We start from the raw sequence: 12,343 nt of genomic DNA, 5'->3' as shown, positions 1-12,343 counted from the left end.
AAAAATCCCTTTCTCCAAGGAAGTGCCCAGATTAAAGGGCTTCTTCCCTTCATCATCTCACTACTTGTATCTACTCTGAGTGGCACTACCACATACTCCTCTTGTTCTCCAGTCACATGGGTGGAACTACAGGTTTGTTTTTTTGGGTTTTGTTGCTGTTGTTGTTGTTGTCTTCATACAGTAATTGATGAACAATATGGATGGTTGCTATACTGGGAGAGTTTTCACTGACTGGTAAACAAAACGCATTATTGCTTTTGTGGCAAGTACACATCACCTAGGACTACACAGGTAAACTTAGAAGGATGGAGTTCCAGGTTAAGGACTTCTTCCCTATAATTGTGTCTTCTAGAGTCTATCTGATTGCATGCTTTTGTGAGAGTGTGCAGTAAAGGTAAAAGCCTAAAACCTGTTAGCACATACCGCCAGGAAATCTTCCAGTAGCTCTCTTATTTTCCTAGGGTCCCACACCCAGGGAACCTACTTCAACCACAATGCTGCAGTTAAGAACTTCTATCTCCTTTCCATCAGCCACCTACATTCAACTGTTCTCCGAGGTTTCCGGATTCCCCCCCTCCCCCGCCCCCCTTTGGATGTTTGTTGGTTGGTTGGTTGGTTGGGTTTTTGGGGGGGTGTTTTTGTTTGTTTGTTTTTTTTTTGGTTTTTGGTTTTGTTACAGGATCTCAAGGTTAGCTATAAACTCAAGGTAACCCTCCTTTCCCTATCTCCCAAGAGCAGGATCACCAGCAAATGCCACACCCAGCGTCTCAGAAGCTCTAGGCTGTACTTATGGCTCATTTACAGATCATATTTATAAGAATAAGGTATGATCTTATCTCATTCTTTTGATTGCCTGACAACCCAAGATTATTGTTATTCATTGTTGGTTTTTGTTTTGTTTTGTTTTGTTTGACTGTCTGGCATGCAAAGATTACTGTTATTCATGTTTACAACTTTGGATATAAGAATATCAAAACATGACACTTATTGCCATAATGTAAATGTTTTCAAGAATAATATTACAAAACATCTAAATATCAATTCCTTGTCTAGGTTATCGATCGTTGATGGATTAGTAATTACCCAAACCAGATTGAAATATACTAAGACCACTCAATGTTTAGCTAAAACTTGCAATTTGTCCTTTAAAAACAAACATCTTTGTGTAATGGCACATTATGTAAGTCATAATTGTACCACTATTTCCAAAGTAAGATGAAAGAAAACATCTTTTCAAAGGATTGCATGGGTATCTCCAAAGCATATTTTTAACTCTCAATTCCAAAGTGAATTCAGAAGCAAAAACCATTTTACCAAATATCTAAATCTTATGAATGTGTTAAGAAACATTTCTTAGCTCCAAAAATGTAACAAAAGCTAGGCACAGTGGAATACATGTGGAAGTCGGGAGGCTGAGGCAGGAGGATTTTGCCATGCCGGAGCTACATAATGAATACCATGGCCAGCTAGGCAACACAGCAAAACCCTATCTCAGAAAAGAAAAGCAACACATAAAAATGACAATTCTAAATGAACAGACAGACCATTTGCACAGACCACACATTCAGTAATGAGCACAACTCAATGCAAGGAGCAAACCATGTCCAGGTTTAATTAAACAGCATTTCTAGGCACCTCTGTGATCTCTGGGGCTCAAACTGTTCACATGGAATTTGACCGCAACAACGTAATCTCCATAATTAAAGAGCTTTAGGAAGGTCTTAAATTTCATCTATCCCCTTTGCTAACACTTTGAACAAGCACACTGCAGTCATTCTTGCTACCAAAAGACAGAGTACATACTTGCTACCCAAAAGAAAGAGCAACATGTTAGAAATTAGTTGGTCTTTTAATAGAGTGCATTTTAAATTGCATGGCCTTTCCCTTCCTTTTATAAAACCTGTTTTTATAAAACCAGCATTTTAATAATCTCACTGCAAAACAGGTTCTAGCAAGCACAGCAACTGATCCCAGTCTCTCGGCATGATCAAATTTAGATGAAACCCCAGGGGAAGAGAGAGCGTAACAAGCAATTTACCTATACCTCAATTGTTCTCTGGAATTCTTCAAGAGGCAAAAACTATTTTAAATGGTTATCTTGAAAGACCTTTAATTGCACTAATTTGGGGCTGCACTAATTTGAGGTTGTTTACAGTGAAATTACTTTGAAGAATTCCCTGCTAACCCAAGGTATTCTAATACTACTGTTACTTAAGTCTTCCAGCAGCAAAAAGGCACAAACTTCATTAAGTTATTGAAAGCAGATATGCTATCGTCAGATAAGTGTTCCCATCTGTTTAGAGACGAACCCAAGTTAACTTATTTCAGACGGCATTTAGTTAAAATGAAATTAGGTTATGTTTCACGACGCAGATGTCGCTCACAAAGAAGTGTTAAATGACTTTAGTGAATGGAAAATCTGCATCTACTGTTGCTTCGCATCAGCCGGTCTTGAGTGGGTTGCTCAATGAAGCAAAAGCATGCTCCATATGAAACTCCCTGGAACCTGATTACACTCTCCACAGCTTAGCCGCAAACAAAACGTAAAAAAAAAAAAAAAAAAAGTGCAACGAAGACACCGCCTTTTCTCCAGTGTGGCAAGAAGGCCAACGGAGCTGAGGTTTAAGGAACACCGCGACAGTCTCTGCAAAGGCGGGTGCGGTCCGCCTGCGAGCGGCACAACCTCTTCAGGGGCTGTCACAGGAAAACCCCAAGCCTTGCCTTAACCGCCCGGGGCGACAAAGCGCCAGGTTTTCACCCCCTGCGCGGGGGGCTTCCGGCGAGCCCCGGCGTCGCCCTGTCAAACTTCGGGAGGGGCAGACACACTCGGGACCCGGAACGCCGCCGAGCCGCCCCCGCCCCCATCCCAGGTCCCCACTGGGCTTTGTACCGCTGCAGACGCACCTACCGCGGGCCCCAAAAAACACGCCACCCCCGCCAGCCCTGCCAATCTCCCTCTCAGAAGGGACAAAGGAGAGGCAGGAGGGGAACTCGCGGCGCGGGGTACCCACGAGTGCCCACAGCCCGAGCTCAGAACGTAGGACTGAGGGACTACAGTCACCCCAAAAGGCACGACTCCGCTGCTCCCCAACACCGGGCTGAGCGCCACTCACCGATGCGGAGCCCCAGAGGAGGCGGCCCGCAGGGAGCAGGCTTCCGTGGGATCACAGGGACGCCGGAGTCCGGGGCCTTAGTGTCCGGTGGGACCCCCCCTCCTCAACTTCTCTCGGCTGCGGTCGCCCGCGGGAACTGAGAGCCAGCCCGGACGGAGAGCACAGGCGAGCCGCGGCGGGGGCTCGGCCCGGAGCGGCGAGCGAACTCGGGCTCCTCCGCCCGCGGGCCAGGGCGGAACCTCTTCCTTCTCTACCGCTACCGCTCTCGGCGGTGGCCGAGTCGAACGCCGCTGCCGCCCCGGCTGCCGCTGCCGCTGCCGCTGCCGCTACCACCGCCGCCCAGCTGGGAGCGCGTCGCAGCAGAATGCTGTCATCCGCCCTGACACCGCCTTTCTGGGCGCCGCGAGCCGCCACCAGCCTTCACATCCCAAGGCCCGCCCCTCTCGCAGCCCCGCCCCCAGCCCGGGCCTGGGCCACGCCCCCTTCCCGTCACGTGACGCCGCAAGGAGGCGGTCCCCGGGTAGCTTCTGCTGGGCGGGCGCGCAGAGGCAGCTGCTGGCAGCTCGTGGTGATGGCGAGCTGTCATGTCACCTCCCCTCCGCTCCCCTCCCCGCCCTCGAGGTTCCCTCTCAGGAAGCCCTGGGGTGGAGGGCCGGCTACCCGCAGGTCTCTGAAGTGCTCGCTGGGCAGGACCCGCCTCCCGACCTCTGGCCGGGCCCACAGAGGAGGCTGCCAGGAGAAATTGGGGCTTGAGAAGCAGCCAGGAGTCCCTGCTGCCTAAGTTCCAATGACACGTTCACTGTGGTGTCTCATTAGCTGTTGGCCTCACAGGAGGTTTGAGATGTAGACTTCAGTCACGCTGGGATGAAAATAGCCTAGCAGGCTTTCTTGTTATTGTTCCTAGTCATGTTCAGAATCCTGGGTGCCAGCTTTTACAGTCATGAAGTTTTACAGTGAGGTTGGTGACGGTTTTAGCGACGTGGCAAGTTGATAGTACCTCTCAATTTGAACAGAAAGCCTAATTTAACTCTTCGGATTTTGTTGTTGTTGTTGTTGTTTTGTACCTCAACTCTTGGCTTTTTTTGTTTTTTGTTTTTTTAACCATGACCCCAGAAATCCCTCCCCATCCTGTGGAGAGGAAAGGGGCAGAACTCATCACTGGAAGAAAGCCAGTTACAATACAGAAGAAGAGAAAAGCGACCTAACAGTGCAGAAGGAGGAATGAGCTGCCTCTAACAAGGCCATTCTCTACGATAAAAATTCAATTCCTTATTCCTTTATCCTTCTACTCTGGAACCAAGAATTTTTTTTTTAACTTTACACAATTTCCATTACATTTCTTGACAGGAAATCAGATGACATTCTGATCGTTTGGATACTTAAGTAGGCCATAGGATTCTGCCTGTTACTGATGTATTTCATAGCAGCTCTAAAAAATTTGCAGACGTGGCCATTTTGTTGCCCAAAGAAAGAGCAATTTACTGCTCAGTTAAATAATGCCAGGCCGCTGATCTTTAAAACACATCTTGATGCAGCTATGTTAACATTTGAAAAACAATTAGATTTTGTCATGAAGGACTGTTCCAATGAGGGAAAGATTCTGCCACATTCTTCTGTTAAGAAACCTAAGAAATTATATTTGTATTTTACATAAACATAAGGGAAGTTTATTGTTTTCTTGTTTTGTTTGTTTTTCTTGCTTGATTGTTTTGTTTTGTTTTGTTTTTCAAAGAGACAGGGTTTCTCTGTGTAACCCTAGATGTCCTGGAACTCCTTCTGTAGGCTATGCTGGTCTCAAACTCACAGAGAGCTGCCTGGCTCTCTCCTTTCTGAGTGCTGAGGCAGTGCAAGGCAGGAAACATTGTTATGTGATGGCGGTAACGTTCCAGTTTATCAGCAGATTGAAATGTCACTTATCTGAAGCAATGCTGTTTTTTTCAGACTAACAAAAGCCAATGTCATTTTTTAATGAATTGGGTTTTAATGAGATATAATCTAAAAGATAAGAATGCATAATATCTAAACCAAGCAATAATCAGTTCGTGGGAGGCTGGAGAGATGAGGCAGTCAAGAGTACCTGTTCTTGCAGGTCCTGGTTTCTATTCCCAGCACCCATGTGCTGGCTGGTGGGTCCAGGAAATCCCACCTCTTCTGACCCCCTCAGGCACAGGGCATGCACATGCAAGCAAAACACCCGTACACATAAAATAAATCTTTTTTAAAAGTTACCTTGTGAGTAGCTGGCCATAACAGCCCATCTCTGTAGAGTTTAAGACCAGACTGTTCTTTCTACATAGCAAGTTCAGGACTACATAGACTCCTAGAGAGACCCTGTATTTAAAAACAAATAATCAGGGTAAAAGTATGTCCCTTGTTGTTATTTAAATTGTATTTCTTACTGTGACCTGCAGTTAAATATATTTAAACAATTTTCCTAGAATATTAGATAACAAGAAAAATATACCTTCTTGGCTGTTTGGCTGTTTCCTTTGCTTTCACCCTGAGAATTGAAATTGAAGATTGCAACAAAGGAGGCGGCAAATTGCTTTGCCTAATTCCCTTCTGCCTCAGCCCCAATTTCTTCAATTGGCCTTTGAAAATCTGGCCATTTCTGCAGTGTAAAAGAGGGTATGAGCAATAAAGAGACCTACATTAGAGACGTAGCTAATTAGATATGTATCTAGATAAATTACTGTACCGCCAGTTCTGATAAGAGTCGGGCTTTTGACTACAAACTCATTAAGGAGTGGTAGCTTCCCCACCCCACCCCACCCCACCCCACCCCCATCCGTATACTAAGGATTACACAGATTCCTGACAGACTAGTTGTAGCTTTTTAGTTTCACTTAAAAAGAGAAAAAAGAAAAGAAAGTGAGGTGAACTAGGAGGGTCTCAAGAGTTTAAGTCACATAGTGACTAGGCTAAAGACCTGAGTTTGATCACTGGGACCTACTAGGGGGGAGTCTACGCCCATAAGTTGTTTTACACCAACACACACACACACACACACACACACATGCATATACACATAAAATAAATGTGGGTTTTTAATTTTTTAAGGCTAGAGATGTGAATTAATGGTTAAGAGCACCTACTGCTCTTCGAGAGAACCAGAACTCAGCACCCATACTGGGTAGCTCACAACCTCCTGCAACTCTAACCCCCAGAGATCCTATACCCACGACTGGACTCCACGGTTACCTGTACTCACAAACACATAAGTGAAAATAAAATCTTTTTTTTCAAATTGAATGCAAGTAATTGAAAGTAAAGAAGCTGTTGGAAAGCAAATGTAAGTACCTCTTTCAAGCACTTCCATATCTCAATGCTAAAATTTGTCATGAATAATTAGTGATTCTGACATATATCACAGCTGACTAGAATAAATATCATAACCACAATCAAAACAATGCACAGACTTGTAATCTTAGCTACTGAGGAGGCTGAGGCAGGTGGATTGGAACTTCAAATCCAGCCCCATCTAGGGTATCATAGTTTTTGTCAGCCTGACACAAATCTAGACATACCTAAGAGAGTCTCAATTAAGGAATTGCTCCGGTCAAATTGGCCAATGGACTATGGGGCATTTTCGAGATTGCTAACTGACACAGGAGGGCCCAGCCCATTGCAGGAGGTGCTATACAGATGGTCCTGGGTTGTGTAAGAAAGTAGCCGAATTCGAGCCTGAAGGAGAAGCTAGTGTGCAGAGAAGTTATTGGCTCTGCTTCAGTTCCTGCCTTGACTTCCTGCCTTAGTCCGTGTGACAGACTGTGCACAGTAAGCCAAATGAATTCTTTCACCGCCCCCCCCCCCAAGTTGGTTTTTTGGTTTGGCTTTGATTTTGGTCAGAGTTTTATTATCACAGCAACAGAGAGCAAATAAGAACAGAAATTGGTACCAGGAACGTGACGTATTGCTGTAATTAACCTGACCATGTTGTTTTTAGGAAGATTGTATAAGGATTTTGGAACATTGGGCTAAAAAACCACTGGTGAGCGTTCAGAGCTTAATAACAGTTGTGAGAGCCTGGACGGTAAACATATTGAGAGAGGCCCAGGACAGAGGAGGCCTGGCTTGGGAAGTTGCAGAATCAACTATCAGGGCCAGTCGTGTCATATTTTTTTGGTTTGGTGTGGCGGTTTTGTTGTTGTTGTTTGGTTGGTTGGTTGTTTTTTGTTGTTTGTTGATTGATTTTTTTGTTGTTGTTGGTTTTGGAGGGGGGTGTTGTTTGTTGTTGATTTTTGTTTGTTTGTTTTTTTGAGACAGAGTTTCTGTGTACCCTTGGCTGTCCTGGGTACTCAGAAACTCAGAGATCCTTCTGCCTTCCTCCCAAGTTTTGGATTAAAGGTATGCGCCACCACCGCTCAGCTCTTGTCATACTTTGAATTAAGAATCTATGGATATAAGACCCTGACCATGATAACTGATGCTGTAGCATTAACTGAGACTGAAAAAAAAAAAAAAAACCACTGTGACCAATGTTAGGGAACCTCGGAGCTGGCTCAAGATACCCAAGATTATGTTCTCAGCTCACAGAAGATTCATTTGTCCCAGAGGGACAGAGAGCAGGGGTAAGGGACAAAGACAAGACACATGGGAAGAGGAAGAAGGGAAAGAGGACAAAGGAGAGGGGAGAAAGGGGCCAAGAGAGAGGGAAAAAAGTTATTTGTCACAGAGTGGGACAAAGGACTGCTTCTGGATAGAGAGAAGACAGGAATAAGCAAACAGCAGTTTATAAAGGTAAAGGGGGAAACTCCACATGATGATGAGATGTTTAATTTTAGTTGGGCATGTTAATTAGATGATGCAACAGGGACTTTTGATTGCTGGACTCAAATACGTTGAACCTTGAGCTGAACCATGGTAGTCAGCCTCAGGAGGAGGGATTGACCAAATAAGGGAAGAGACCTTGGGGGCTAGCTTTAGGAATGCAAGCTAACAGTTTTTAGCAAGGCAGAGGGAACTGGGGAGAAAGGCCAGGCCTGCTAGATTCATATCTGCCATGCCAAAAGTGGCTAGAGTCCCTTCAACCAATGTCACTCAGATGAAATCTTCAGGGAAGTATTTCCTTCAGGACCAGCACACAGAAGCTGTGCTCCATAGGGGACAACGGATGCAACTCAAGCTCGTAGCTAAATTTGACAGTGTGTTTCCGGGTTGCTACTAGTGCGAAAGTTACAGGACTGAAGGGGTCATGGAGAGCAGCTGAGGGCTGGAACTGTGAGGGGCTGAGAAAGACCACTGGTGGAAGTGAAACCCCAGTTACAGGGAAAGCCCTAGGTTTGAAGGAGTCCTGGAGAGAACTGAAACCATGTGCCATGTGGTACACAGACATACCCACATACACAAAAGTAAAAATAAATCTTATTTTAAAAAACCATTTTAATCCTGCAACAGTGCTTTGTAGCCCACATTTGTTTTGATTAAAATTTGGAGATTTATTTTATGTGTATGAGTATTTTATGTGCGAATGTGTGTGTGAATATGTACCATGTACATGCCTGATGCCTACGAGAGTCAGAAGAAGACATCAGGTCCCCTGAAACTGGAGATAAAGATGGTTATAAGACACCATGTGGGTGCTGAGAATCAAACCTAGGTCCCCTGAAAGAGCAACTGTTGTAATTGTGGCATGGTTCCAGAAAGACCACACCAGGCCAAACAGTTCCACAGCAGGTTTATTGAGAGAGAAAAGGGTGAAGCTGGGCGTGGTGGCCCACACCTTTAATCCCAGCACTTGGGAGGCAGAGGCAGGCAGATTTCTGAGCTCGAGGCCAGCCTGGTCTACAAAGTGAGTTCCAGGACAGCCAGGGCTATACAGAGAAACCCTGTCTTGGAAAACCAAAAAAAAAAAAAAAAAAAAAAAAAAAAAAAAAGGATCACTGAGAGAGAAAAGGGCAAGGTGGAGGCAGAAAGAGAAGGGGGAAGAGAGAGGGAGATCAGAGGGGGTCTTCCTTTTTATATATGGATAGTGATGTAGCCACAGGTAAAGGTGGGAGGTGAGCCAAGTAGATTCTGGGAATATGGTGGCTGTTGCTTTGGCAACAGGTGTGCAGTTCGCACTGTCGCCTAGATGTGATGTCAGAGGTCCTGATACCAACAGCAACTAGTGCTCTTAATCACTGAGCCATTTTCCCAGACACCTACATTTGTATTTTGAAGTTGTTTCTTTAATCTCTTCTGAAACAGGCAAAAAAGAAATGTACTGTTTATCATTGGAACTTGACATTTTAATCACTTCCTGGGGAAAATTAAACAATATCCAACATGCTTAACACCAAGACGCCAAAGCCACAGGATACCTGCTGGGGAAAACTGCTAACAGGGAGTGGAACCAGCCCAAGACAAAGAATTGTGTTGCAGTCAACAAAGCTGAAAGGAGTTGGCCATCAGACATGGAGATGCAGAGTTTGAAGTTTGCCCAGCTGGATTTTAGTCTTGCTTCGGTCCAGTATTTCCACACTATGACATTTTGGAATGGTAATGTATATCCTGTGATGTTGGAAGTATACCATCTATTTTTTTAAATTTTATATTAAAGGAGATTACAGTTGGGAGATTGCATGAATCTCAGAAGAGTCCTTGAACTTTGGACTTTTCAACATTATTGAGACGGTGATAGACTGTGGAGGCTTGTGAAGTTGGACTAAATGCATTTTGCATTATGCTATGGCTATAAGCCTGTGGGGGCCAGGGAGTGGAATATGATGGTTTAAATCCGTTTTACCTACCCCATGAACTCATGTGTTTGCATGTTTGGCCCACAGGTTAGGAGGTTATACTGTTAGGAGGTGTGGCCTGATGGAGTGAGTGTGGCCTTGTTGGAGAAAGTGTGCCACTGTGGGGGTGGTTTTTGTGGGCTGCTAGTTCCCAAGCTCTACCAGTGTAGGAACCCTCCTCCTGGCAGCCTTCAAAACAAGATGTAGAGCTCTCAGCTCCTCTAGCACCATGTCTGCCTGCAGGCTGCCATGTTTCCTGCCATGATGATAATGGACTGAACCTCTGAAACTGTAAGCCAGCCCCACATTATAAATGTTTTCCTTTATAAGAGTTGCCTTGGTCACAGTGTCTCTTCACAGCTGTAAAACCCTAAGACATCCTCAGAATTAATGCACCTGACATTTTGAGCTCTGAGACTTTTAGCCTTGTAATTTCTTTGCAAATGACTGAATGCACAGCAATTAGAGCACCAGGTATTCTGGTATCAGAGACCTCTAGCTTTCGCTTGTCCTATGGTATTGGCATGATGCTCTTGAGAGCCAATATCATTTGTGCCTCTTATCCACTCATCCATTGGGGCTGCTTGTGCCTTTAACGGGCTAATAACTCTCGAACACCAAAGTCTCTGTCAACACCTGATTCCGGTTTGTTTACAGCTGAAACCAGTCTCAGAAATCTCTGAGGTCTTCTCCAGAGCCTTATATTATCTTAGTAAATGAAGTGGGTCTTTTCCCAGGCTCCTCAACTTTATCACAAGCTCTTAAGGCCACCGAATGGCATCGTTCTACAAGACAGGACTCCTTCTCCTCTCGCTGAAGTGGGGTGGGGGGAGGCTAGAAACTTTTTCCCCAATGGCAATGGCAGCAGCTATTTCTTCTGGGGTGGTTATATTCAATGGCAGCACACACACACACACACACACACACACACACACACACACACACGCACCTCTTTGGAGTACAGTTATTCAATGGTCTCTTTGGGTTCCTACTTCAGCTTTGATTCATCTAGCTTAGCGCTCAATTTCACAGTTTCACTTTCTGAAAGCTGCAGGTGTCTTTCATTTTGCAAACAGTTTCCGCTCAATATCCGGGGCCAGCTGGCTCTCAGATAACGTCTTCAGTCTCCGTATGGACAGTTTGCCTCTTGCGCCTTCTTCATTTTCTTTGTTCAGTTTATCAAGCTTTAGCTGAAGTATGTCTGCATAATAGGTGATGTCTTCTAGGGTATAGGGGTTGCCTGGTGTGGACGGCTTAGATTCCATACTTTCATGTAAGTTCTTAAGTTTCTCCAGATTACTAACTTCACGTAAGAGGTGTTTTATTTCACCATTCTTCTGTTCCAATGTGTCTGTGAGCAGCAGACAACCGTCCCTGCTGCTCACATTCCGTCTGAGATCCCCTCGTCCGCAGCAATGTGGAGATTTGTAACTTCCTGACTCTCATCCGCTCTCTGGTGAAGGGAATGCATTTTGCTTCTTGGGTGACTGATACTTGACTTTCATCAAGCTGAGTGGGCGTTCCACCGCCATCCTTCCATCCCCCACCTCTGCGTACAGAGTTTGCTGTTGGGTTCCAAGGCCTTCTGAAGTTCACGACCCAACTGAACCTATCAAGCTTTCTCCAGGGCATCCTAACAGGATACTGCGTCCTTCTCTCACTCAGGTTTTCCCTCTAAACTGGTCTGTCTGGTGCAGTAGGGAATACTGAAGCATTCTAGTTGCTCTAGTTTGTACTGCAGCTCCTTCACTTCTTCACACCTTCCGCTTCAGTTGGCTCAGTCTGAAGAGCCAGCCTCTCAGAAGACGCGTTATTGAGCCCACGATGCTCGGACGTTAGCTGGAGTTCTTCCGATTCGTGAGAGAGAAGTTCCTCTTGGTGATCCGGCTTCTGCTTCACTAAGCTCATCTAATTCCACTTTGAGATTTTTTTCTGCCTGGTTTTCCGGGTCGTTCACTTCCTGCCTGTGGCTTCTGGGTGGCTGCATTTCTAACCGCCACGGCTGCATTATCCGTTGATGTTACCCAGCTTCGCATTCACACCTTGGACAGTCGGACGCCCGACTATTGAGCTCCACTTCTTTCGGTTATAGTTTTCATGATGGCAGCTGAAAACTATATATATCTCTTCAGGATATCTATCCGATTGCTTCTGCCCGCCGGGTTGCCTCTGCAGTGGCTGTAAGGCGGACCTCACGGCTTTCAGTCGACATTTTTCACACTCTTTGAGCTTGTTTCGGAGATCCGTGATACCTGCCTCCATGTTTGCTGTGAGGCAGCCTCTTATCCCACACCTGGGATCAAAACAAGACCATAGCCACATAACATAGATGGGCTTAAAGAAAGCCAAACTCTCACTGCAGACCCCTGTCGGCACTTCATTAACTGCTATTCAATAACCCTGTTCGAGCCTAGATATTCATTCATTCTCTCTCTCTCTCTCTCTCTCTCTCTCTCTCTCTCTCTCTCTCTCTCTCTCCCTCTCTCCCTCTCTCCCTCTCTCTCTCTCTCT

The 12,343-nt window shown here is 45.3% G+C and overlaps 1 protein-coding gene and 1 pseudogene across 3 annotated transcripts in view; both read right to left on the bottom strand.

The window, feature by feature from the left end:
• The window catches only part of Osbpl8 (oxysterol binding protein-like 8), a 132,508-nt gene extending 128,940 nt beyond the window's left edge, over window positions 1-3,568 (bottom strand). For 2 of the 3 annotated variants that reach the window (NM_175489.3, NM_001003717.1), the window contains exon 1: window positions 3,114-3,508. The gene's annotated coding sequence lies outside the window, so the exon portion shown is untranslated. Of the gene's footprint in view, window positions 1-3,113 lie in introns of all 3 variants that reach the window. The other variant, XM_006513637.3, reaches the window with a different exon arrangement.
• Window positions 3,569-10,776: 7,208 nt separating this feature from the next.
• Window positions 10,777-11,913, bottom strand: Gm8873 (predicted gene 8873; annotated as a pseudogene).
• Between the last annotated feature and the right edge of the window lie 430 nt (window positions 11,914-12,343).

This window comes from Mus musculus, chromosome 10 (assembly GCF_000001635.26).
Source record: "Mus musculus strain C57BL/6J chromosome 10, GRCm38.p6 C57BL/6J".
In the NCBI taxonomy this organism is placed as follows: domain Eukaryota; kingdom Metazoa; phylum Chordata; class Mammalia; order Rodentia; family Muridae; genus Mus; species Mus musculus.
The sequence above is the reverse complement of the archived record's forward strand: the minus strand, read 5'-3'. Positions and strand labels throughout refer to the sequence as shown.